Consider the following 26083-nt stretch of genomic DNA (forward strand, 5'->3'; position numbering starts at 1 on the left):
TACTATTATTTCCTTTTGACACAAAAAAGAAAATGAAGGACCACAGTTACCTGAATTGTCCCCTCTGTGCCATATTATAGGTAAATCACTCTAAGTTCAAAGAAATGTCTTATTTCCCCCAAGTCCAAGCTATACTATGGTTGGGCTGGTGTTTTTGTATGATTGCTTCCAAAATGGTTTTGGCCATAAATTATTCAACTGGGGGTCATGGTACAGGCCACGTGGCATATACAGGTATCCTGGGTATTTCACTATACGGTCCTGCAAACAGGCAGTTCCCATCGGAATCTAGCCCATACAGGTAGTAGTGCTGTTTTTAATAACTTAGTTGCCAACAATGAAAAATACGTGTATCTCACAGGAAAATCTTAATCTCTGGCTCTTCTGGAAGTGTCAGATCTGGCAATCCCGTGCTTGCATTCTAGCAGGGCAATAATTGGCCCCATCAACTGCCTTTATCCTGGGCGAGTGCTTTCCAGTTTGACTGTCTCCACGGACCACTCCACTCAGTGGCCTTATCTGCCAGCTCCCGAGGGCTTTTGAATTTCCAAACCCCTAATAGACATACTGCTTCTGATTCGTTCACCCAAATAGAGTGCATCGAGTTGTGATTCTTCTGGAAAATCTATAGACCTAGTCAAAGCATGCCGGGTGAGAGACTTATATCCTAGTAGTAAAATGTAATAACCTCCCCAAGCTTTCCTTTGTACTCATCTGTTATCATCCCAGGCATTTACCAGCTAAGGAAGCATTTGGCAGTGTCTTAATGTGCTAAACTCTTTCCGTTCCTTTGCTGCTTTGAATAGCTGTGTCAGCTTTTTCACTGCTTACACGACTTAAGTAATATGTGCCTGTGGATATTTTCTGGTATATTTCATGAAAGTTTATAAAAATAATTGTCAGAAATGATCATGCTTTGATTAAATAAATATGCTATTGAGGAGTTAGGTACACAATTTAAATATGGCATGAATAATTTGCGAGCGTATCTGTCAACCTACTTCAATCGCTTTAAATTGTAGATACATTCGTGGAAGCACCATCCTATTTTGCAAACTTGACAGCAATAGCTGTTTCCTGAATGTATTCAACATTAGTTTCAACATTGTTTTATGCCAATCACATTTACTGCAAACTGCTTATTACTTTATTGCTGAAAATGGCAACATGTATTTATTTAGCTTTTTATTTTAGAATCAGCAGGCTATCACTTGCTTTATTAATCAGATCCAACCTTGAGGATTATAGCCAGTGGTTTCAAGTTTATCTAATTGCTGCTGCTCTAAAACTGAGAAATCAGTAATGCAGTTATACGGTCTCCCTTGAGGAATTATTGTTCCTAAGGATGTTACTTTAGCTACTAGGAAAAGAGAGGCTTCCAACATTATATATATATATATAATTTTTTTTTTTCTATCGAGAATAGTGCCTAAGTGGCTTTCTAAATCCTGTCTTAGGGGGTTACCCTGTAAAAAGAAAAAGCTGATCTTTCTGCATCCTGTCTTTTTGTGATTCTTACAATTTAGAAAGGCTTTCTTTTCTTGTATTTCCAGGGGGACTGCACCTCAAAACATTTAGAATTCAGAAGAGAAGGAGGGCGTTTGTGTCTTCTTTCCCTGTGCAACTCACAAGAGTCTTTTCCCAAACACCATGACACCATCCCATGACACTATCCAGTCCTGGGGGAAGTCAAACAAGCTGGGTGCCAACTCAGCTGCAGCTCTGATAGGACCCAAGTTGCTTCTCTTTGCTGTGTCTCAGTTTCCTCGTTTATAAAATGGGGGGTTGATTAAGACTTTGCTCTCATACTATCCGCTCCTAAGTTCTAGAATTCTGATTCCTAAGAGCAAAAAAACAAAACTCTGTACAGACTCCCATTTTCATATATGCTTTAAGATTCTTTTCAAGAGAGGAAAGAAAATGGAAAAGAAAGAGAATAAATAGCAGTAGAACAGAGAACAGTGAGAGTTACTGAAAAATGGAGATTCTATTCTATTTCCCTTACTTTCTTTGTGAACCATAAAAGTCACCTAGAGGAGATACAGAGAGAACGCTGGTTCTAAATTTATCCCCAAAGTCACAAAACATAGATAGGTTTATTGCCTTGTAGCTCTGCCTCTTACCAACATATTATCAAGGCTACCCTATGGTTACTCCAGAGAGAAGCTCCCATATTAGCAAATAATATACGGCAACAGCAGAGCATTCACTTGCATCCTCACGCTTACTAGTGCTACTTCATTAAAAATAAATGATCACTGCAAAGCCTACAGCCACGAGCTGAAAACACATATCCAGACACTGCAGACACAGAGTGCCTTCTTTCTTTCTTGTTCCCAGTTTCTTCTGCAGACTTTACTTGTTTTACATGCCTAGGCACGAAACACAAGGTTACAACTTGTTGTATATACTATGATGGGGGAAACACGGGTGGTGAGTGTCGGGGTTAAACCTATATATACAGATGTGAATATGTTTGGCTCAAGGACCAAATTCGTCAGGCCAGTGGAGTCTAACATACTAAGTCAGAAATCACAAACAACGGGTGGAGAAGGAGAGGAAGGAGAGGTGGGTGGGCTTGGAGGAGAGGGCAGGGAGACACTGGCCTCAAGAGCGGGTCTGGAGGACAGGACTCCTCTGCTCCCCTGGGGTGTCCTTGTGTCACCAGGCACTCGGCCCTTCTGTCTTTCCTGCAGTTCCACACTGTGAAAGGAACGTTACAATGGGGTCACCTCAGCAGCCAGTAAGCTCCACAGAATTCTTTTAGGATCGGGAGGAAGGGAGCAGTAAAAAAGAAGAAACAAAGATAAAAACAGAATCCTACAAAGAACAGGGGAGGGAACAGAGTTTGAGATCATAAAAGCCGTAACCCTGGGCACTACGTGGGCCCTGTGGGGGGGGGAGGGACTGCGTCCAGCTCATGCAGGGAGACGGCTGCGAAGTGGCAGTGCCCCCAACTGTCCCCAGGATGGACCAGTGGCCCGTGGGACTCCTCCTTCCAACGTCTACCTAAAATAAACCAACCCCCCGACTAAAACAGCGTTAACGTCCCACGATGACTCAACGAGAATACAGAGGGCAGTTTCCGTTCTTGCCCTTACGTGATGTAAGAGTGCCTTAAGATTTAAAAGTGGATTCCTCTCTCTGGGTAAGAGTCAATGGAGGGGTTCTACAGCAACGAAGGACCGATATCTCAGGGGTTGCTGTCCCCGTACACCCAACATCGCCGCGCTAGAAAGCTCCCAAACTGCTCACTGTCTTGTGTTCAAACGTGCTCCCACTGTGCACCCAGGCTGCACCCGATCTGAACCCACTTCTTGCCCCTCCTGGTCAAGGAATTAGGCAATCCAGTTGACTTACTGCTACTTGGGTCACCACACACTTCTAATGCAGGAGCTCATCTCCTTTCTTCCAGCTCATTACAGCGGCCATCTGCGCTGTTCCCTCTGCCCAGAAGCTCTGCAGGCCCATCTACACACGCTGAAGTCCCATATGAGTTTCAAGGGCCTCCTCAAATACTGTCTCACCCATTACTCCTGCTGAAGCCCCAGCAGAAAGTAACCATTCTCCCACTGACCTCTACGCATTTTCCTGTGTCCCCTTCCTGCGGTGTTTCTCTCTTTCTACCTTGCATTGTGGTATTTATGAATGTGCCCTCTAGCAAGGAGAGGGCTTTTCTCTGATTCATGTGTTGTATCTCCTTTGCTTGGGTCCTGGATCTTGTGACTGTCTAATCCATTTCTGATGCACTCAGAAAGGTATGACTTTCTACGAAGCATAATTATGGAAATGATTGAATATAAGGAGCATACGTGACAATGAGAAATTGGAACTAACTACTGTTTTTTAATAGTAACATATTCCTACTACTTGATTCTTTGTATTTTTAAAAAAATTTTTGTATTTTATTTTCGGCCACGTTGGGTCTTCGTTGCTGTGTGCAGGCTTTCTCTAGTTGCGGCGAGCGGGGGCTACTCTTCGTTGTGGTGCGCGGGCTTCTCATTGCAGTGGCTTCTCTTGTTGCAGAGCACGGACTCTAGGCGCGCAGGTTTCAGTACTTGTGCCTCGAGGGCTCTAGAGTGCAGGCTCAGTAGCTGTGGCGCACGGGCTTAGGTGCTCCGTGGCATGTGGGATCTTCCCGGACCAGGGCTCGAACCTGCGTCCCCTGCATTGGCAGGTGGATTCTCAACCACTGCGCCACCAGGGAAGTCCCTTGATTCTTTCTCTGTTGCTGGCATCTGCATCTCTCTGTCACCCATGATGACAGTAAGCCACTTCTGACGCCTCTTGTTTCTCTCATAGCCCATCTCCAGTCAATTGCCAAATACTCCCAATTGCACTCCATCCCCTTTCCTTCCCATATTCAGACCTCTACTGTCTTTCATCTTGGTATGACGAGGACCTCCTGCTGGGTCTCCCAGCTTCTATGCTTTGCTCACTGGATTCTGCCTCTGCGCAGGTACCAAAGTGATGTACCTAAAACACACCCCTCACCCCTGTCTTTTCCAGGCTATACATTTCCGTGGTTTCCCACCATCTAAAGTTATCTTCACATGGCATTTAATACCCTCTTTGACTGGCACCTTGTCTGTCTCTCCAGGTTCACCTCCAATTTCTACTCTTTTCCGTGTGCCATGCTGTTTATTACCTTGACAGCTTTCTCACACTCTCCGCTCTGTTTTGAATGCCTGACAACACACGGGCGACATGCGGCTGCCTTCTATTCATTCCTTAACGTCTTCTCTTCTACAAAGCTACTCCTGCACACCTTCTCTTCTCCACTTCTCACGATTCCAGACTCCTGTAAGGTCCTCTCATAATGACCTCCCTGCACATGTCTCCATTTACTCCATTTATTATAATTACCTGCTTCGAAGCCAGTCTCCGATCTCTTTGAGGATACACTCATGCCTTTAAGACTTTGTGCAGTACCTATTACATAATAAGTGCTCAGTAAAGGTTTGCTGCCTGAATGTTAATAGGATATTGTATGAATATAAGCTGTCTAAACAGTGGTGATAAAACATGACTTTCACTGTTTGGAGCCAGCAAAAGCTAATAAACCTAACCTAACGTAATGAACGAGCAGATTAAATTAGTCTGGGTTAAACCAGCCTCCCTGAGGTTATTGGAGTCTGAAGTATGTGTGGGAGTGGCAGGTAGACAGGGAGAGCAGAGACAGAGAAGGGAGACGGGGGCCGGGTTGTGGTCACCAAAGGACTTAAACAGGAAGTGACATGGTAGGTTGGCATTGTACTCAGATTGCTCTGGTAACAGTTTGGAAGATGAACCTAAAGGGGAAAGAGGACTTCCCTGGCGGTCCAGTGGTTAAGACTCCTTGCTTCCAATGCAGGGGCCATGGGTTCGATCCCTGGTCAGGGAACTAAGATCACGCATGCCACGTGGCCAAAAGAAAAATACATAAATAATATAAAATAAATAAATAAATAAAGGGGAAAGGGGGCTTCCCTGGTGGCGCAGTCGTTGAGAATCTGCCTGCTAATGCAGGGGACACGGGTTCGAGCCCTGGTCTGGGAGGATCCCACATGCCGCGGAGCAACTAGGCCCGTGAGCCACAACTACTGAGCCTGCGCGTCTGGAGCCTGTGCTCCGCAACAAGAGAGGCCACGACAGTGAGAGGCCCGCGCACCGCGATGAAGAGTGGCCCCCACTTGCCACAACTAGAGAAAGCCCTCACACAGAAACGAAGACCCAACACAGCCATAAATAAAATAAATAAAAAAACAACAACAAACAAAAAATGCTGTAAAAGTCTCCAAATAAATAAATAAATAAATAAATAAATAAATAAAAATAAAGGGGAAAGACTAGGAACAGAAAGATCCATTGGGAGATGGGAGCGGCGTCAAGGTGAGCAATGATGGACACCATGATTAGAGCAGTGATGGTCGGCGTGGGGTTGAGAAATATTTAGCAGTAAAAGTGATCAGAGTTCTTGACTGGAGGGGTGCAGTATTTATTTATTTAGCTGCATGTTTGTTCGTTTGTGTATTATTTGTCTTCTGACTTATCAGTTGAGGAAACATTAGTTTTTACCATTACGTGACCAAGACGCATCAGCCACTTGGGGATGGCTCAGTAACTCAGTAACGGGCATCGGCCCTCCCTTCCCCCGCTGCCCCTGCCCCCCTGGAGAGTTCGGATGCAACACATCACACAACTTCTCATTGGGGACAAAGTGAACATTGAAAGACAAGAAACAAACAGTGAGCATGCAAGTAATGACTCTCTGCCTACAGAAACTACCGGGATAACCAACTACACAAGGAATGACAGGTTATTGTCGTTTTTAGTTTAGGCATTAACTTTAGAACTGTGTGCCAACCCCAAGTCCCTTGCAAACTGGCGATCGAGTTTCTACCGTGAATCCCTGCACGATGTACTTGAGATGTGGGGTGGGGACGAAGCATAGCCTGCGAAGAGTTGCTCTGAGGTACCTAGAACCACCACTTGCAAATCACTGGGCGTGAGTTTAGGTTTCGGTTCCTAATTGGAACTTTCTTATATCAACTACATTTTCTTTATCATTTATTTTCCTAGTATCCTAAACAGAGCTAGAACATTCTTCACAACAACACACCAATAAAGAAGGACAGTCCCGCTTCGGCATTTATTTTGAGGGCAACTAAAAACCTTTGACTCACGGTGTGTCGTATACAGGGCAACGGGCTGTGGAATGAGGCGGTTATTAAGTTCATTTCTGATGCTGCTTTTGCACTTCCATGAAAATAAATCAGAATGTTTTTGGATGTTGCCAGGTGTTATTAGTGCGGAAACACTAAAACAACAGGAGGTATATAAAGTAACAAAAAAGGACTATGGGACCAGCCCTACTCATAACCGAAATAATGGGAAATACAATGAAACAAATGAACTGAAAACACGGAAGATCCTCTACAGTATTTCAATTGAAAGAGGCAAGTATTACATTTTCTAAAATGATGTGAGCTTTCCCTGACTCAGATCCTAATGCAAGCACAGCATTTTCCTCTTTGTATGTGTTGGAAAGCCAGCCCTTTTGAGAGTTAGAATAGCTTTCAAGACTCCTGATTTAAATTTCAAACTTTTGATCATAGCTGGGGAGAAAAGGTTTCCCTATTGGAATTAGAAATTGAGTTCTTTAGCTCTATACCAAGTGATAATATTAAGCATTTTTTTGTATCCCCCATGCAAGCCAAGTTCCCCACTGTGCCTTCAAAGCCACAGTGAATGAACCGTATTTGGATTTGCTTATCAGGAAGAGACATTTAGAAAGACAATGCACTTGTCCTGCAAGACTGAGACTCCTGATGCTTTTAGATAGGCCTGTGGAGAGCTGCAAAATGGGCCCTAAAATCAGGCAGACACGGTCGCTTAACAAGCTTCAGTGTGCTCTGTGGGCTCCGCGAGGCTATGGTGTCCTCCACAGGGCTGCTGATGGCAGCCATCGTAATTAGAGTGCATGAATCAAAAACACCAGGTGAAGATTTCGCCTCAGAAGAAAGAAAAGGCAGATGGAGGGAATTACCATGGCCTTTGACTATTAAGGGCTTTCATGTAGCTGGATCGCTGGCCAGCCCTGGCTGCATGCGTGAGTCTGTAGGGCGGTTGACAGAAGACTAGCCCTTCCTACAACCAAACTTCAAAGTGGCAAAGAGAGCAGAAAATCTCTTCCTTGTCAATTCACTGGAAAAGCTCCGCCTTTCTGCCAACATTTGGTAAAACAGGCTAACGGTGTTGCCTTAAATTTATTTTTATTTTATTTTTTTGGTGTGGAAAAGGACTTGGCAATCTTTTCACAAGAAGAAAACCTCTATAATCTTAAGGGACGTGACCTTGAAAGAGATTTGCTGAACTTTAATATGACTGGATTTTTTCCAACCTGGATGGGCTCTTGATTTTAAAATCTGCCTAACAAAAGCTCTGCCAGGAAAGCTGTTATCCTAAAGATGCTTCTCAATAGAGAGAACTGGGTTAATTGCAAGCTCTCCAGTAAAATAAAGGAGGGTTTTGAAAACAAGTACAAAATTAACAAAATGTACCACGTTGCTCTTAGGGAAAAAAACTATGGGAGAGAAACATTTGAAATGGCAAAATGTCTAACATAAATAGATGTTATAAAACTTGTTGGAAGAGGCTATAAGAGATTTCAGATTACTCATAAACAATTGCCCATCTGACCTTTATATGAATACAGAAATCCATTAGCAATCAAATTTTCAAACATAATTGTATACTAAAATATATGTATTTTTCCCCTACCAATTTATGTTGGCAGGATCTAGTTTAATAATACAATCTAGCCTTATTTATGTTTTTAAATCTTCTTCTCCACTGTATTGCTTTTGAGATTGAGTAAACATAATTCACAATGAAGCGCTGAACAGTAAACTGTGAATTTGTTGGGAGGATTTCCTTTTGGCACTACATGACTTTAATGGAAATTTAAGTTCAATTTTGGGACCAAAATAAAACCTTCAAAATACAGGAGAATTTTTGTTTCCCTATTTATTAGTAGTGACAATGTTCTTCTTCTAACAAAAGGTCATCTTAAGGGTAGTCCCCTGACCTTCACAATTTTAAGAGAAAAATCACACTATAGTGTTCTATCTATGACTTACATGATAACATCATTTAATGTAAAATTGTGTGAATGATTTCAGATTATTTTGAAAGCATGATTTTCTATGTGAATGTGTTTAATATATGTAAGCCAAAATGCAGTAGGCAACACTGCCCAGAAACAGTGTTACCATATAGACTAATAAAGATCTTTACTGAATCCATCTAAGAAATTACAGAGGAAATTGCATTTCTGTCCACGTGTCCTAAGAGTGGCAGTCCCTGGAGGACACATGCCTTAATGTGGCCTATGAAGTAAATGAATATTCTTGAGACTCCACAGTGTCAAGCAAAAACACAACGCTGCCCATTGCCTACTTTTATTTTAGTACTAGTCAGACTGGACATTTCTCTGTCTGATTTGAGCTTCGTTCGGAAGCAATTAACTCTCTTATATTAGATATAATCAGGGTCTCTAGTGCGTGGACCACATTTGCCTGCATCAGTTGTTTAACTGAGACTTAATAGAGTAAAATTGCATTCACACTCAATGTAGCTCCAGAAGATAACCGATTCCTATTGATCAATGGTGTTTCCTCTCTCATTTCTTAAAGTGTATCAGGCAGGCAAAGAGAGTTGGGGGTAAAAGGTAGGCCAAAATTACTAACTACTCTTATTGTTATTTTATGTTCTTAAAGTAGATTCAGTGATTTCTAAAAAATCAAAGCAATTGATAATAGGAATCAGCAAAGGTTTCACCCAACATAATCATGGAGATACTAATGGTAGAAACTTGTCAATTTAAAAAATCAAGGTATCTGGCAAAGCCTAGCAAAATAATCTTGGTGACAACATGGAGGAAATGTAGTTGGGCAAAGAAATGGTGAAAGTAAATTCGGAATCGTGCAAATGACCAAACTCCAAACCGGGGTTTAGTGATGGTTCAGTATCCACTTATGGGGAGGAATCCACAGCCGATTGATGGCCTTTGTCTTCAGCCCTTCCTGTTTGATGGTTTATCAAAAATTTGGTAGAAAACATAGTTGGTATGCTTATTCAATATCCCTCAACCACAGAAACAACTGTCTATGGTAAGCAGGGGAAAACTGTTCCAGAAAATAGTTTAATAAGAGTTTTTGTAGAGGAAAAATCAAAGGTTTAAGTAAATGTTATGTTTAACATAATCAGGGTGATGTGCTGCCACAGAAGCTCACGTGACCTTCACTGTCCTGACTGAAGCTCAATGTCAAGAGTGAGGAAAGCCACGGTCCTACGTGGTGAAGCCAACCCTCTGCCCAGTCTCTTCCCACAGTTGACAGGACTTAGTCCAGAGGACGGAGGGCCAGGTGGGGCTTCTGACCTCAGCTGAAGGACTTGTAGATCTTTAGCACATAGTAGGTGCCTATAAACAAAGTCACAGGGATCCTTTGAGACTGAAACTAACAAGTTATAGTTAAGTGGAGGCAGATTTGGGTTTAACTGAGAGAATTTTTTTAAGAATTAGAATGGTCCTAAATTCTCATGAACCACTGAGATTCACGCCAAGGAAAGAGAGGCTCATTGACAATTTATTTGTTGAGGATACGGCAGAGGAGATTCAAGCTGGGCTTTGGCTAGGACACACCCCAAATGCCCCTTAAAATTGAACATTATATGATTCTTCAAAGTACTTTGAAAAGTTAAAGAGGTCCAGTTATAATCAAGATTTAAATGATAGAAATAAAATCTACTAGAAACCATGCACTAATATTAACACAAGACTTCACTTTACCAACGCAGAGACCATGCTTCATGGTCACAACTAAGTATAAATCACTAATTCATTCAGTCCTGGTAGGATGGAGAGATGAGCAATTCCAGGTTAAGAGATCTAATCTCAACAGTCTAAAACCTTGTGACCTAGAATAGGAGGTAGTTTCCATTTGTGAGGGCTCTCATACAGAATTTATGTATGAGAAGGGTGGGCCAGATGGCCTTTAAGGTAGATTTCAACTCTCATTTCCATAAATTTATAAATAGGCCTGTCCTAAGTGATAGCTGAACTCCTGATATCCACTGTGGCAAATAACTAATAGGATTCTGGGGTGTAGAAACAGGAGCATATTCTACAAAGCAACGACTTTCACTGTACTGTTATTGGTTATGTCCTTAAGAGTTCCATGATTGATTTGGAACTCCACTAAGTAAAGTGAAGTACATAATTCTGAAGCTATCTGATGTTGAAGCGAAACAAGGAAATACTCCTTGGGCTAAGGAGTTTCTGAGGAAAGGCTAAGGAGCTGAGATTTAACCTGAAGAAGCAAAGTCTGGGTGAGTGCTTTACAACAATAATCGGGTACTCCCAGTAAATCATGTGGGTGCTGGTGAGCAGATGTCTTCTGTGTTGGATGAGAGCAGAACAAAAGGAAAGGATTTAGAGTAAAGTGGAAGCAATTTTTTTTTTGGATGCCCTGTGTCCCTAAGTGTCTTTGAGATAATGAAATATGTTACCAGGGAATGTTCACTAATCTACTTATCGGAGGTTTTAAGAAAAATTGAAGGGCATTCTGTGCCAGATGTAAGTGCAGTGCTAGATGACCTCATGATATTTTCTACTGTATTAATGTATAATAAGGTGAAAAAAAATGTGTATGTAATAAGGTGAAAATTCCAGATAACATCTGGAATCCAAAGTAGGTCCATCTTGAAAAATAACCAAGGTTCATGGTACACTGGCTAATGTTGCTATCATTTCATTTGGTTTTTCAAAAATATATCCTTCAGGACATTCGTTGTCTAATTCTAGTATCTGAGAAATGAGTTGCTCCCCTAAACGTCAGAACTGAGTATATTTTCACTGAGGTTGAAAACCCAGGAATTACAGTGATAAAATTCCTCAATGAATTTATACTGCATGACTTTGCTTCTGCATGAACTTACACACTAAGAACTTTTCAAAAATTATGTCATTCTCCTCACATATTTAGGAAAGGAACTAGAGTGATATCACTTCTTTTTTTCCTATTAGCTCTTATGGTTTAACAAAGGTTTTCTGTTTTTTAAATTATTATTTAGTATAGTCATATCATAAATTACTTTCTTTGCATAATACCTGTAGCCCAGTAGGCATTATGCCATTTACTTAATTAATGTGATCTTAAACAAAACTCAGTGCCTATGTAAAAATGTCCACTACATTTGAATGTTGGGTATCCTTCCTTGTCTTAAAGAACACAGAGAAATTGTTTCAGAACAATGTTTTGGGCAGAACAGATTTTTGGGGCAGGAACAGGTTTTGACTAAGGCAAGTGAAGCATCTTTCCAAATCGAGAGAACAGTTTGGTAAGCAATTCTTCCTGCTGTGCCCCAAAGCTTTGCCTTGCAAAATGGGATCCTTGAGATTGGCAGCTTGGGTGTGGCCAGGAACTTATTAGAAATGCAGAATCTCAGACCCACTGAAATAAAATCCACATTTAAAAAGGACACCCAGTTGACTGGTTTGCACATTTAAGTTTTAAAAGCGTCATGATGAAAGATTCTTGGGAGCAGAAGAGAGTTGTTTCCCAGTCAAAGAAGGGCAGAGACGCAGAGCGTGCCTACTGGGCATCTCTGGGGAGGAGAAGGCAGGCTGTATTTATCCACCTGAGGCATTGATACCTTCCCATCATTGACATTGGTCCCCTCTGATAGTGAATCTCACGTGACAGCCTCCATTGTACTCAAGATACACCTTGACCAAGTTTGCTTGTCCTCACTTCCTGGGAATCACTGGCCTTGAGAATATAGTCTAAATTACATATGATATATAACATTTAGTGATTAAATTTCCAGTTGCATCACCTGTTACATTTTGACTACCTTCCTCTCATCCATACACCCTCATTCTTACAAGATCACTCAACATTTTCTGCATTTCTCATCTATGTGCCTGGCTCATGTCTCTTCTCATCATGGAATCCCTTTCTTCCTCTCTGTTTCTGTAGAAATTCTTCACATCTTTAAAGCCACACGTTAAAGTTTATTGCTACCACAGAACTCTTCCTAATCAGAATTGGTCACAACCTACCAGGCATTCCCCTAACATACTGTTCTCTACCTGTGCAATGTTTAAGAGCTGTGAAGTTCCAGGCACCTGGATTGAGCCCTTACTCCTTCCTTACTGGTTCTTTGATGTTGGCCAAGATTCTTAACTGGATCCTTAGTTTCATCGTCTGTTAAATAGCGATAACAATACTATCTTCTTCATAGGATTACCACGAGGATTAAAAGAAATGATGCTTATAAACTGTTGATACAGCGCTTGGTAAATAGTAAGTTCTTAATAGATAGTTTCTATTAATTGTAATAAGAATAGTCTCAAAAGCCAATGCACTGACATACAGTCAGACAGTGTCTCTGGGGATATGTGTGTATATTTTCTATCACACTAGATTATACATTTCTTGAATGCAATGATGAGAACATATCTACATTTGTACTTGCTCATTCTTAAGACAGTTCTGGCAAGTGTTAGTCTTACCACAGTTAATTGCATCAAATCACAATTTGTTTTTCAATCATAATTAAGCCAATTTTTTTTTTGTTTTTGAAAATATTATGAATAGGCACCACTCTCCGTAAATTATTTTTTAATTTATGTAACCTCTCAACCTTCTCTTCTACATGGTAATTTTTAAAACCTTTCCTCAAAAATCTTTTCTCTAAACAGCACAGTCATGTTTATGGATCCTCCCTCTAAGATCTTCCGAAACCCTCAAGTTGCAATATGCAAGAATTAGATTTTATCTAATCTCACTCTCTTTGGGCACTGCCACTAAGGGGTCCAATGTGTCTCATGGCCACTTAATGCGATTGCATTTTTGTTTCCCAAAACTGCACCATGTTGCTGACGCACAAATAGATGGCACGTTTTCCCTTAACTTTAGGCTCTATAAATTTAATAGACATTGGCTAGCTCAAGAATTATGAATAATCTCTTCCAGAAATGGGTATAGTAGGTGACTAAACAAGAACCAGAAATGCACACCTCCTCCCATAAATTATGTGACTAATAGTACATGTTGACTATATTTCATTGCCCAAAACCACTGATAAGTGAAAAAAAGTCTAATGAATTAGATATTAGAGGCCATACAGAAATGATTTGAGCCAATTCAACTATTTATACCTGGATAAGAATATATCTGGTAGGTTTATGTAAATATTTAACATTTTAATCCATGGAAGAATTATTAGATTTTAGGCTCAGAAAATGTTTTAATAATAATTACAAATAATGCTCATTAAATGCTAAAGAGCCTAAATGTTTAGCCCTATGAGGGAGAAGCTATTACTATAATTTCCATTTTTCAGATGATAACACTGAGGTTTAGCGAGGTAAAGAAAGCGCCCATGGTTACATACATAGTAAGTGGCTTCGCCAGGATAAAACCTAGATGGTGTGAGTCTGAAGTCTACATTTGAAATACAACAATCTCTCCTTTGTATGTGAAAACTGAAACCCAAAGTATTTAATACCCAAGTTTATATAATTTGTTAGTGATGGACTAAAGCTTAATTTAAGTCATGTGACTACCAGCCCTATGCTTTTTCCAGGAGATTCTTCACAAGAGTTGAGTTAAATTGTTTGCATTATCGTCTTTTAAAGATAATGAGTAAAGTTGACTTAAATGAACTCCTTAAAATGGTGGCTACTCTATAAAATACAAACCATTATCAATTTCATAATGAAATTCATATATCAAAATGCTTAGTTAAGTACCCCTTGTTAAAAGAGGAAAAAAGCACTTGAAAAACATGAACTAAGTTATAATGAAGGTCATTTTCTTGAAAGCTTTCAAACATTCACAACAAAACAAAATTTCTAAGCCATGACTTTGAAAAAGGAAGGAAATGGAAATAAAGTAAATGAGAGAGATGGCAAGATGGGTCTCGTCTTCTTCAGACATTCTATGTTTTCATGTTGTTCTTATATTTTAATTGCCTATAAGATTGTGAAAACATCTATGCCCATAAATATTTTATGTCTCCTGCTATCACATCATAATAAATCATTTGATATTTGTGTCTTTGATAGGAATGTTGCCAATGTAATAAAAGCATACTTATAGCTTTTGGTTTGATGGAAAAAAGGCATGGTATTTTGTAATATAAATTGCTAGTGATCTTCTAGCATAGTATAATGATAATGAGGTAAAAAACCTGAAAACTCGATGGGAAATATGACATTTAATTTATCTAGAGTTTTGATTCATCCAGAAAGTCTTCCTTACTGCTAAATAATACAATTTTGCCTTTAAAGCATTAGAAATATTTTTCTATTAAAACTTATGAATAAAGAGTCTGAATGTCTTAGACAGGACTGTTTTAACAAATAATTATTAAAATAAAATTGTGAAGCACAGTTTCTCATCCTCGGTACTACTGACGTTTTGGGCTGGAAAATTTATTGTTGTGAGGAACTGTTTGTGAATTTTGGATTTTAGCATCATCTCTGTCCTTTACTCACTAGAATCAGGACAACACCGAATACCACTCCCCCACTTGTGACAACAAAAAAAATGTCTCCAAGCATTGGGAATATCCCCTGGGGCACAAAATTACCCCTTTTGGGGAGCTACTGCTTTAAAGTAATATCCTAAAGTAATTGTACTTATGTTCTTTATCAAAAACCTGTTAAATGATCTTCAAATTGAATAGTCTTTGATATTCAAGACTGCATGTCAATAGAACAAAGTTTAAATTATCTTTTCTGGTGTTTTCAGTTGCATAAACATTTGTCATCTGTATTTAGGCTGAAATTGTTATTTGTCAATATGCATTCATTTACATTTATAATCTGTACACATACAGATTTTTAAGTCTAAGGATGCGTAATCATTCTCATGGATGTCCTTCATATGCAATTATTTCTCTTAATCTCCCTAACTCGTTCAATATGATTTTCTCCTCATTTAAGTTAATAGACTACATAAAAACAAGTCTTGAAAGTAAGCAGTTTTGGAAGTATCCAAAAATCATAATTCCCTTGAAAAATGAACACCTAGCCCAGTGTTTCTCAAAATTCTAGTCCATGGATCCTCCCATCCCAGAATTTCCTGAGATGCTTGTTAATGTTATAGATCATTGGTCCCCTCCCCAGACCTACTGAATGACACTCTGTGGAATAGGATCCATTGTTCCACAGCTTAATAAGCCCCATTCAACAGTCATCTACAGAGGCCACAGAACTTCTGAAATTATTCATTCATTCTGAAATGTTATAACATATCTATTCTTTTTGGACCCAGTTTGATTCTAACTTATATATTGTAGCCTCTTTATATTGACTGATAATAAACGCTCAAGATCTTTCTTGACATTACCAAATTTTAAGACAGATGTCCCTTACTAAGGCTGTTCCTTTGTCAGGTAACATTTGATCTACTAAAAGACCCTATTGATCTGCTTAGACCCACCAATAAACAATGATTTAGTTGTCTGTCTATGAAAATCTATGCAGTTGATTTACATTAAGCCAGTAATTACCCTTTATTTAAAAATAATCATTTGAAAATTTAAAGAATAAGAATGCAAAGATCCAACACCGGTGGTTTCTCTTTCCACGTCACTTTTCCAATTTTAAGGTATTTCAAATAACCACTCACCAAACTTGGCCTTGCTAACTATAATTTTGTGTTTTTATAAAAATATTTTAAAATACAGACTATTTTAATGCATGAGTGTTTCCATTCATCTGTCTAAGTAAAAGAACAAGACAACAATTACTGCCTTACACCCAAACCCAAGAACTTATAGGTGTCTCTGTGGAAGAGTAAGACCCTTTCATTTTTTTCTTATTCTAATTCAAACTTGTAAAAATGTACTATTAAGTACCACAGTACTTTGGAAAAATTCCAGGTAGTGCCATAGTCTTTTTGCTAAGACTGGTGAAAATTATAAAAGGGAGACAATAAATTTTAATCTGGTAAGGACAGGCACAAAACTAAAGTAAAAAATACATATAAACTATACATGTCAGAATATACAATGCTTCGGGCTTCCCTGGTGGCGCAGTGGTTAAGAATCCACCTGCCAATGCAGCGGACACGGGTTCGAGCCCTGGTCCGGGAAGATCCCACATGCCGCGGAGCAACTAAGCCCGTGCGCCACAACTACTGAGCCTGCACTCCAGAGCCCGCGAGCCACAACTACTGAAGCCTGCATACCTAGAGCCTGCACTCCACAACGAGAGAAGCCACCGCAATGAGAAGCCCGCGTACTGCAACGAAGAGTAGTCCCTGCTTGCCGCAACTAGAGAAAAGCCCGCGTGCAGCAACGAAGACCCAACGCAGCCAAAAATAAATAAATAAATAAGCAGATAGATAAATAGATAAATAAAAAAATTTTTAAAAAGTATATACAATGCTTCAACACTATTTTCCACCTATGTTTCCTTACTCTTTTTAGTCTTATTTCTACAATATGTTAAATGTTCACCATCATTTTTTGTTGTTGTTGACATTTCCTCAGTTACATCTTGATTATAGGAAACTGATCTTCTAGTAGATCAGTAAGGAAGGCCTTCTGAATACAGTATTCTCCAAAGTCTTATACATTTAAGACTGTTTTTCTATATCTTAATAATTGAAGATTTTTTTCTAGATATAAAATACGTTTTCTTTGAGTTACTTAAAAATGTTGCTCTTAAAAAAAAAAAAGTTGCTCTTGAGAAATGCGGTGCTATCTGAATATTTGTTATTTGTATCCCTATAAATAATTTGATCTTTGTGCCTGGAGGCTCTAAGCATTTTGTTTTTGTTTTTGTTTTTGTCTTCAAAGTCTAGAATACTAGAATATATCTCTGGGTTGATTGTTTCACGGCAATTTCCCCAGGTATCTGGTGAGCCCTTTCAATATAGTAGGGTTCAGGTTTCTTTAATTTCCAGGAAAGCTTTAAATATTAGCTCTATTCCACTGTTTTATTTTTCTCATTCAGGTCCTCCAATTACATGCATACTGGACACTTTTGCCTACCGTCCACTTCAGTCACTTTCTCTCTGCCTCTTTTTTGCCTCCTTATTTCAACTTCACTCTGTTGGTTTCTTTCCTGCCTTCCTTTCATGTCCTTTATTAGATTTTCATTTGAATATATTCTTCATTACGACCTAGTAAATTATTCCTTATTTCTAAGATGATTTTGCTTTTCTTTTCAATATATTTCCTAAATTTAATCAACTTTCATTGCATTTTTTACCATTTCTGGTATTAATTTTTGAATTTCTGATTCTACTTTTTAAAATATCCCTAAATTCTTGTTTGATGATCCTAAATGTAAATGGGAAAGTGGTGTTAATAATTCTCCTCTGTTTTGTGGTTATTTTCCATCAGCCAAGATGTTTTGAATCACATTATCTACTTTCTCCTGTAAGTAGCTTTGTATAAAGTTTTACCATTTTTTTTTTTGTATACCTAGGTATCTCATGGCAGGGTTCCTAGTTCAAGGTCACCCTCTCTGTCAGCTTTGTGTTTGTTTGGTTTATCTTTTAATGCATGATTCTAAGGAATTGGTATTTCCCCTCTGACTACCTTCTTGGCCTCACTCCCCTTCTTCTGAGGAGCACTACATGCATTTTTATTTATCTCCTTGTCTCTCAGAAGAAATATGTCTTCAAGCCTGCCACCTCTGCTCACTCTCAAGCATCTTCTCTACAACTGCTGCTGTGAACCACCAAGTTCCAGACCCGTGTTTACTATTTTGGCAACTAGTAATGGACTTTCTGGAGGGTGGTTTTGTCTGTGCTCTTTCTCTTTCCAGTGGAGTTTCTTCAGCTCTGTCTCCCCCATTCTCTGCATCCACCAGCTTGTAGCAATGGCAGGAGCTCTGTGAGAATCTGATGTTTCCTTCTGCCTGTCTCTCAGTAATGCAGGCGTGGGTAAACTGTTGTTTTATTTGCTCTCCTTTATGTTTTTTATGAAAGAGGATTTATGGATATCCAGACAGCTGGTCAATCCTTCAGTGGGTCAGAGTTTTATAATGAGGAAGTAGTACATCCCTGAGCCCAGGCATGGTGGTGCATCTGGTAGTCAAAATGAGGGGTCCCTGACATGGAGAGAAACTTAGGGGAACCAATTTATGCACTCTGGCCCTTTCCACCAGGACTATTTCCCAAACTACTTTCTGATATAAACTAGGTAGATCATGTTCTTATTTCAGAAGGAGAACTACCCTTTAACAGTCTTCTTGTTCTCCTCTTCTTCCTGGGGATCCACTTTTATTCAGTTATCCACATAATTTAACATTTTATAAATCTCCAACCCAGATATGTATGCTACATGACATTAGTCCCTCTTCTACTCTGGATCATTTGTTTAATTTATGGCAAATAATAACAGAGCCAACAGTATATATTTTTTCTAAACCCTTTTCCTCTAAGACTGCAACTGTACTTCATTTTGGCAGAGATGTTTGGGGGTTTAATCCAAACATAATATTATGTCCTGTGCAATATGAGTGTATATCTATTGTGTCTCATGATGTATTTATCAATTCTCATTGATGAGTTAAGGAAAGCTTAACAGTATGATGATTTGACTTGAGAGTAGCTAGCTTTTTTTCCCTCAAAATCATTTGGGAAAAAAAAGTTTGCTTCTTCTTGAATCAACATTTGTTAAGTCACCTTAAATAATGTTATTCTATTGATATATGTAGCAACCTATTGAATTTTTCATTCATAGAGTCAGAGATTCATGAAAGGTTGCTCTAGTAATCATTAATATCAATGTGGTAATTTTCTCAGCGCTTATTTTTCTTTCTGATGAGCAAGAAATAAATGATTTTTATGAAGTAAGAAACAATCCTATCTTTTCATCATCATACTTAAAGGATTTCACATCACAGATCCTGCTTTCTATGTTTAAACGTGTCTACTTTACACATAATACATAATAAACGTTTCCCAAGAGATCAGCCCTCACAATCAAATAAAAAAGATCTCTGTAGAGTGTTACACAACAAAATAAACAGTTATCAAAAAAAAAGCATAACACTCAGGCACATTTTTCTGAATCAAATAGTGCTGAATAAATTTAAAAATTGCTAATTCTGTTTTCCCTTAAAAAGAATGACCTATGTAAATTTAAATTGGCAAATCCTTCTTAAGAGGCATGATGATTCTGGATCATGTCCAAGGTCACATATTTGCACTCATTCTCTAATAATTCACAAAGATTTTAGATAAACAAACATAAAATAACCTTCTGCTCATGGAATAGTTGCTGAAAAATAATTCTTACCATTATGTGGAGAAGGTAAATAAATTACAGTGGATTTACCAACCACATTACCCATAGGATGACCAGATAAAATATTGACTCTAAAATAATGACTCAAAGCTTAGACATTCTGAAATTAGTGGTACTTTCTAGTTGTCCTTAAATGAAACCATTGAAAATTGTTATTGCTTACAATTCCACGATAAGCTATTCTGTGTCACAAAATTATATATTTTTAAAAGGAAGTAACATGCAAATAAGCAGAAGCACATAAATCAAGGAAAAGTATAAAAAGGCCTTCAGAGAGTACTCATTTTACAATGTTTGTCAACCATTAAGGAACAAACCTTTCTTTTCATGTATCTCCTTCTTAGCGTATGTTTTATAATTATTAGGACCTTTTAAATTTTTTAATATAACATGTATTTTTTTTCTTTTGTAAAAAAAGACATGACAAATGAAACCTTAATTTGAATTTTCCACTTGAAAAATCTTTCTTTTAGAGGAGCAGAACGTTATAATATAGCCTTGAGTCAAATCAGAATTGTTCCACTACATGCATACTGTTCTGTAAGCAAGGAAAAAGAACAATAACGAGTATCCATTTATATTTTTCAGTGGGACAAATCAGCTCTAGGCAACACATGCTGGCTTTATAGAAAGTCATAATCAAAATGATCTATAAGAGTTCTGCCAATGTGTATGTCAACGTACTCTCTGAGTTCATGTATGTTTCCACAAGTTAGTAAGAGCCCAAATTAAGGTTCCCAAATTAAAAATTCCTAGAATAGACAATAACCCGATTTTGCCAAATAATTTTGACTCTGGTTTCCAGTGAACTTGAGTCAGTGCTAAATGGGATGTTAATCATCTAGAAAGGGATTGTCAAACTTCTTCTGTAGAGAGCCAGATTGTAAATATTTTAGGTATGTAGAGCATACACTGTCTGTTGTAACTACTCAACTCTGAAGGTGTAGCAAACAGAGCAGCCGCAGACCATGTAAGCAATAGATGCAGCTACGTTCCAGTAAAACTTTAGGGACAATGAAATTTGAATTTTGTGTAATTTTCACATCACAAATTCTATTTCTCTTGAGTTTTTTCAATCATATAAAAATGTAAAAACAATTCTTAGCTCATGGGCTATGTAAAAACAGGCAAGGGGCAGATTTGGCTGGGAGGCTGTAGTTTGCTGACTCCTTATCTAGGAAATTATACTAATTATTTTATGAGCATTTGATAAATATTATATTGATTATTATGGTGATGAAGAGGAAGATGATTAACATGATGATGGTGATAATGACTAAGAAAATAACTGGAGTGAACACTAGAATCGATCCGGTGCATTTACCATTTACAATACCAAGTTCAAATTTCTTGACTTCATGCTACAAGTCCTTTAATAGACTCTTCTTATTTTTTGTTATGGTACTTTAATTCTCCATAGAACTCCACCTTCTCCTTAGAGAAAAGAGGACGTTACTATTTTCACGTCAAATAGAAACAGTCATCATCACTCATGACCATCGTCACCCATCCACTTGCCAAGATATTACAACAGAAATTATTTTATGTCATATTTGTTCCACAAGTTTTCAATCATATCTTTTCCATCCAATGAATTCTTTTCCACTGAAAGTTGAATACCAATTGCTAATAAATATAATTAATTCCATTTTATAAGCTACCACTGTCTCTAACATATATATAATATATATATTTTATATATATATATATATGGTAAGGCAGCGCCATCTGTGACTATACCTGAAATTCCTGCTAGCAATAATACCTTCCCTACTTTGATTCAAACACAACCAGAGAACTAAAAACTATCCAAGAATTTGGCACCATGTCCAGCCATGTCTGTTCTCCAGCTGCTTCCCTTTATTGGTAATTGATTCAGTTTGCAAAAGTCACGGGTAAAGAAAAAGTCTTGATGGTGGGGGGAGAATTCAGATCATTTTCCAGCAGCAGCCTGACCAGTTCTGATGCTGTGGAAAATGACAGCATCAAAAGGCTTTGTGTCCCGCCTTGCTCCTCACCTCAGAATTAGGGCAGCTGGATTTCAGCTCACATTAAACTCTTAGCACTGTCATTAGTTGGATCTAAAATAAAGCTGACCTGCTTGCCTAAGGCAAAACAGTCATCCCAAATCAACAGCCACTAGGATGGAGTCTGCAAACCACGGCAGATTTGACTCATGCTGACCTTTCCTAATGGGGAGAAGGATGCGTTAAACATCAATGCCCCAAGAAGCAATCTGGAGTATGGAGAGGAGGAGAGGGGGAAAATCCAGGTGATGTTGAAATGAATACATGTATACTCTAGACCCTTTGCATCATTCATACATTCAACTATTCGTCTTGTGCTGTAATATGCATAGTAGTGAAGGAGAGAGGGTTTAGGATCACAAAGTCTGCTTCTGCTACTAACCACCCATTAGACCAGAAGATATTTCACCTTTCACATCACTTCAAAATGACCTGGGAGGCATTTTCAAACTGTGTGCTCTCACAGGATTGTGAGAAAAACTTCATAGTGAACTCTGATACCAACTGGCGGGGCCTGTATGCCTCATGTGTGCTGGGAAACAAGAATTTCTTGTGAGAATTTATCATCCAACGATCCCAAGTAGACTAACAAAGTGGCCACTAGAACTTGTCTGTTAACAATGAAAAAAAAAGATACTATTATGAAGAATCATAATATCCTAGAAGTATTTTCTTGAATTGATATTTAAGGGGATGGATGACATATTCCAAACGTCACAAATATATTGGACAGTTAAGTTCATGGTTTAAATATAAACCCTATGTGCTAGAGAATCTACTAGGCATTTTGAGATAGACGATCTCTAACCTTCCCCCAAACCTAGAAGCACAGCATATATACCCGTGCTTAGGGATACTTGACAGGAAGCAGCATGTAACTGAAAATATCTTAATAAATCATATATAGACTGTGAGGATTTTCGCAAACATAATTGTGAGTGAAAGATATCAAAATTGATATAATATGGTTTTGGTATTAAAAAACAGTTTTTAGACGTGATCTTAGGATTACACATACATTTTCAGACATATAGATTTAGTGGAATGTGGTTGTGAGAAGAAGGCTACTTTAAAATCAGGCTTCCAAATGATCATTTTTTTTTCTAGTAATCCATTATTAATGATAAAGACTTCAGAAAATATACTTCTCCGTTTTATTTTCATAGTAAACTGTGGCATACAAATGACCAGTGATTCTCCCATCATACAGGAAACAAGTGACCTAACAGCCCACGCGAGGCTGCACATTTGTTTATGTTGGACCTCATTCCTAAATGTCATGACTCCAACCTGCCATTTACTTTATACGGCAGTTATGAGAGATGATTCCTCTCCCTGTATGAACACATTCTTTATTTCAGCCATCAATAACCATGACAATTACAATACACCGTGAAACTGCTAACAATGACGTTTTCTCCCAACCAGCTTCGTGTAATTGATAGGAAAAATCAGAAGATCAATAAAACTGTGAACTCTCGCCTTGACTAAGCAGCTGATAATACAGAGATGTTTAGAGTGATGTGGTTAAATTATGAACAACTAAATTAATTATGAATGATACTTTACAGAGCAGAATTACCTAAACATTCAGTGTGTGTATATTTATACATATATACTTATCTAGCTATATATATACACATATATATATATAATGAAAGAAAATATAAGGGAAGAAAAAAATCAAAGAATGTATAATAATCCACTTGGGTCAAAACTTCTGGTAAAGAGGTAGTAAAATGTCAGACAAGACATATGGCGGATAATCCCGGGCTGGCAAATCGTAAGAAATATCAGATCATTGGTCAAATTTGCCACGTCCTACTTATCATCAAACTTCTTGGTAGTGACTACGAAGCCCTACCTCCTCCCTTGAAGCTATAAAGTGACTTCTGGAATTGGACTGATTAAAATTTTTAGGCCTCACATCCCACTATCATAACCATAATGGATCCAACTTAGGAGAAATTAAACTACAAATAATACATACTTACAAAGGTATAAAATTAATTCTGCATTAACGGTGGGAAATTATCCAATTGCTGTCTATTAAATTCAACATAGATATACCTGAGTGACTAGATTAGTACAAGTAAAGGGAATTAGGGAGAATATTTAGACATTTTATTAGCAATTTAAAAACAACAGAGTGGTGAGTGGGAAGTGTCATGTATTAAGATGAATAATTATGGCATATTTAATTGCTAACTTATTTTTAATCTTAGTTTTGGGATCCTTTTTTTGATCCAGAAATTAATTGCAGTAAGTTTTTAAGTGTACAGGTGGAGAGTTTTTGGGGGGAAGAAGGGGAGATCTTTTGTTGGTGACTTCTGGTTTTGCTGAATAATGGTGAGAAAACATTGTCTGTAAACCTCTATGTTGTGGAATTTGTTAAAGTTTGTCTTGACCAATTCATGAGTAGTTTTACATTTTTTTTCATAGAATAAGAGAAAAGCATATTCTCTGTAGGCAGTATGATGTCTAAGAGTCTTAAGACCATAGGCCCTAGAGTCAGACCAGCTGGACTAAGTCCTGCTCTGTTATTCTTTGCTATGTAGCCCTAAACAAGTTACCTGTCCAATTGGTGCCTCAGTTTCCTCATCAGTAAAAGATTGTTATGAGGATTACATGAATTAATATGTCAAACCCTGGAACAGTACCTAGCACATAGAAAACATGCTATGATTGTTTATTAAATATCTGTCATTTTATCCATCTACTATCTATCTATCTATCCCCACACATGCACACAAACCTGCTGATTGCACTGTTATTATATTACACAGATCCTTGCTTTTTTGCACTCTACTTAATTACAACTGTTTCAGAATTTTACACATCAAGTCTCCATTATCATTTGGTTTTATCCAATTGTACTTCTGGGAGAGTTTGCATTATGCATTCCACAGCTATGTTGCTTGGTACAAAAATGTTTACAATTCTTCACCTTCTTGTGAATAGAAAATTTTCTACTTCCATAATACCCCTTCTGTTCTGTTTCATGATTATAGCCCTGAATTCCACTTTAGATGATATTGATAAGGCAACTCCAACTTTCTCTTTGTTTTACATTTACCAGGCCCATCTTATGATTATATTTTCAAACACTAAAAAAATTATTTTAGATGTGTTCTTTACAAGCAGTTGGACTTTGCCTTTCATCCCAATCCAAAAGTCTCTGGCTTTTTCTTGGGATGCTAACACTCATATTTATTATCACACGACTGATTTGATTCCATTCCTTCCTTGAATAAACTATTAACTAATATTACACATTACTTGGTTTTCTCATTTTCTTACTCTTATTTTTGCTGGGTTCATCAACTTTCTTTTAATTTATTTTGTATTCTCCGCCTTCCTCCCCCAAGAAATGAAAATTCTACAAGGCAACTCAATATGCAGTGAATTTTAAATGGTTAAACTGTATTTCGAATATTTAAAAGCTGCTGGTAGAATATTTTATATGAAAGAATGAAAATTAAACAATTTTTGCAAGTTTTGATTTTAACAATAGAGTCAGTATTGATTTTGTAATGTGTTTCCTAAAATAGATATTTGGTAGAAAACAGAGTTGGTTGTTTAAAATTTTACTTAAGAGTGGAATTCCAGAAAGGGGTATTTTTTTTCTTTTTTCACAAACCACGAAAAACAAGAAGAAACAGAACCTTATGTCCTTAAATGCAATCTCTCTCTGAGACCAGAGCTAGGTGCTGGCTTTTAATAATTTTTTCTGACTAATGACATCAGACGAGGCTGGCTAGCTGTCAAATATTTACAAGCCTGCACTTAGCTCAAAGTTGGGCATACAAAAATTGTAGTGACTCTTTTATTTATTAATCTGTTCTGTTCCATAAGGTGCAATTATCCAGTAAACATACCATTTTAACACAGCTTAAAAAGCTAATTAGGATAGGCCCTTTGGAAAACCTCACACATTTTGGTCCTTTCAGTGATTCTAGGAGATTGCTGCTCTCTAAAAGTTCCCAGGCTGAGGAAATGGAAATCTTTCCAAAAATTCATAAATGACTCTGATCTGCATTCCCTCTTCACATTATCTGTAGACTGTGTGATTTTAAAATTAAATACATTTAAGAAGTTGGGTCCATTAGTGGCTAGAGATCCTCGTTAAGCTAGGAAGGTTCCTGCCCCCGCCCGAAAGATGTACAAAAATTCTTAAAATGCCCTCACACTGCTGGGCCTTCTGTTTTTTTATTCCAATATATGTCCCCCAA

At 38.0% G+C, this 26083-nt stretch overlaps 1 protein-coding gene across 13 annotated transcripts in view; it reads right to left on the bottom strand.

The window, feature by feature from the left end:
* Window positions 1-26083, bottom strand: part of TENM3 (teneurin transmembrane protein 3) — a 2524603-nt gene that overhangs the window by 934304 nt on the left and 1564216 nt on the right. The window lies entirely within an intron of this gene.

Source organism: Balaenoptera ricei, chromosome 21, assembly GCF_028023285.1.
Source record: "Balaenoptera ricei isolate mBalRic1 chromosome 21, mBalRic1.hap2, whole genome shotgun sequence".
Classification (NCBI taxonomy): Eukaryota; Metazoa; Chordata; class Mammalia; order Artiodactyla; family Balaenopteridae; genus Balaenoptera; species Balaenoptera ricei.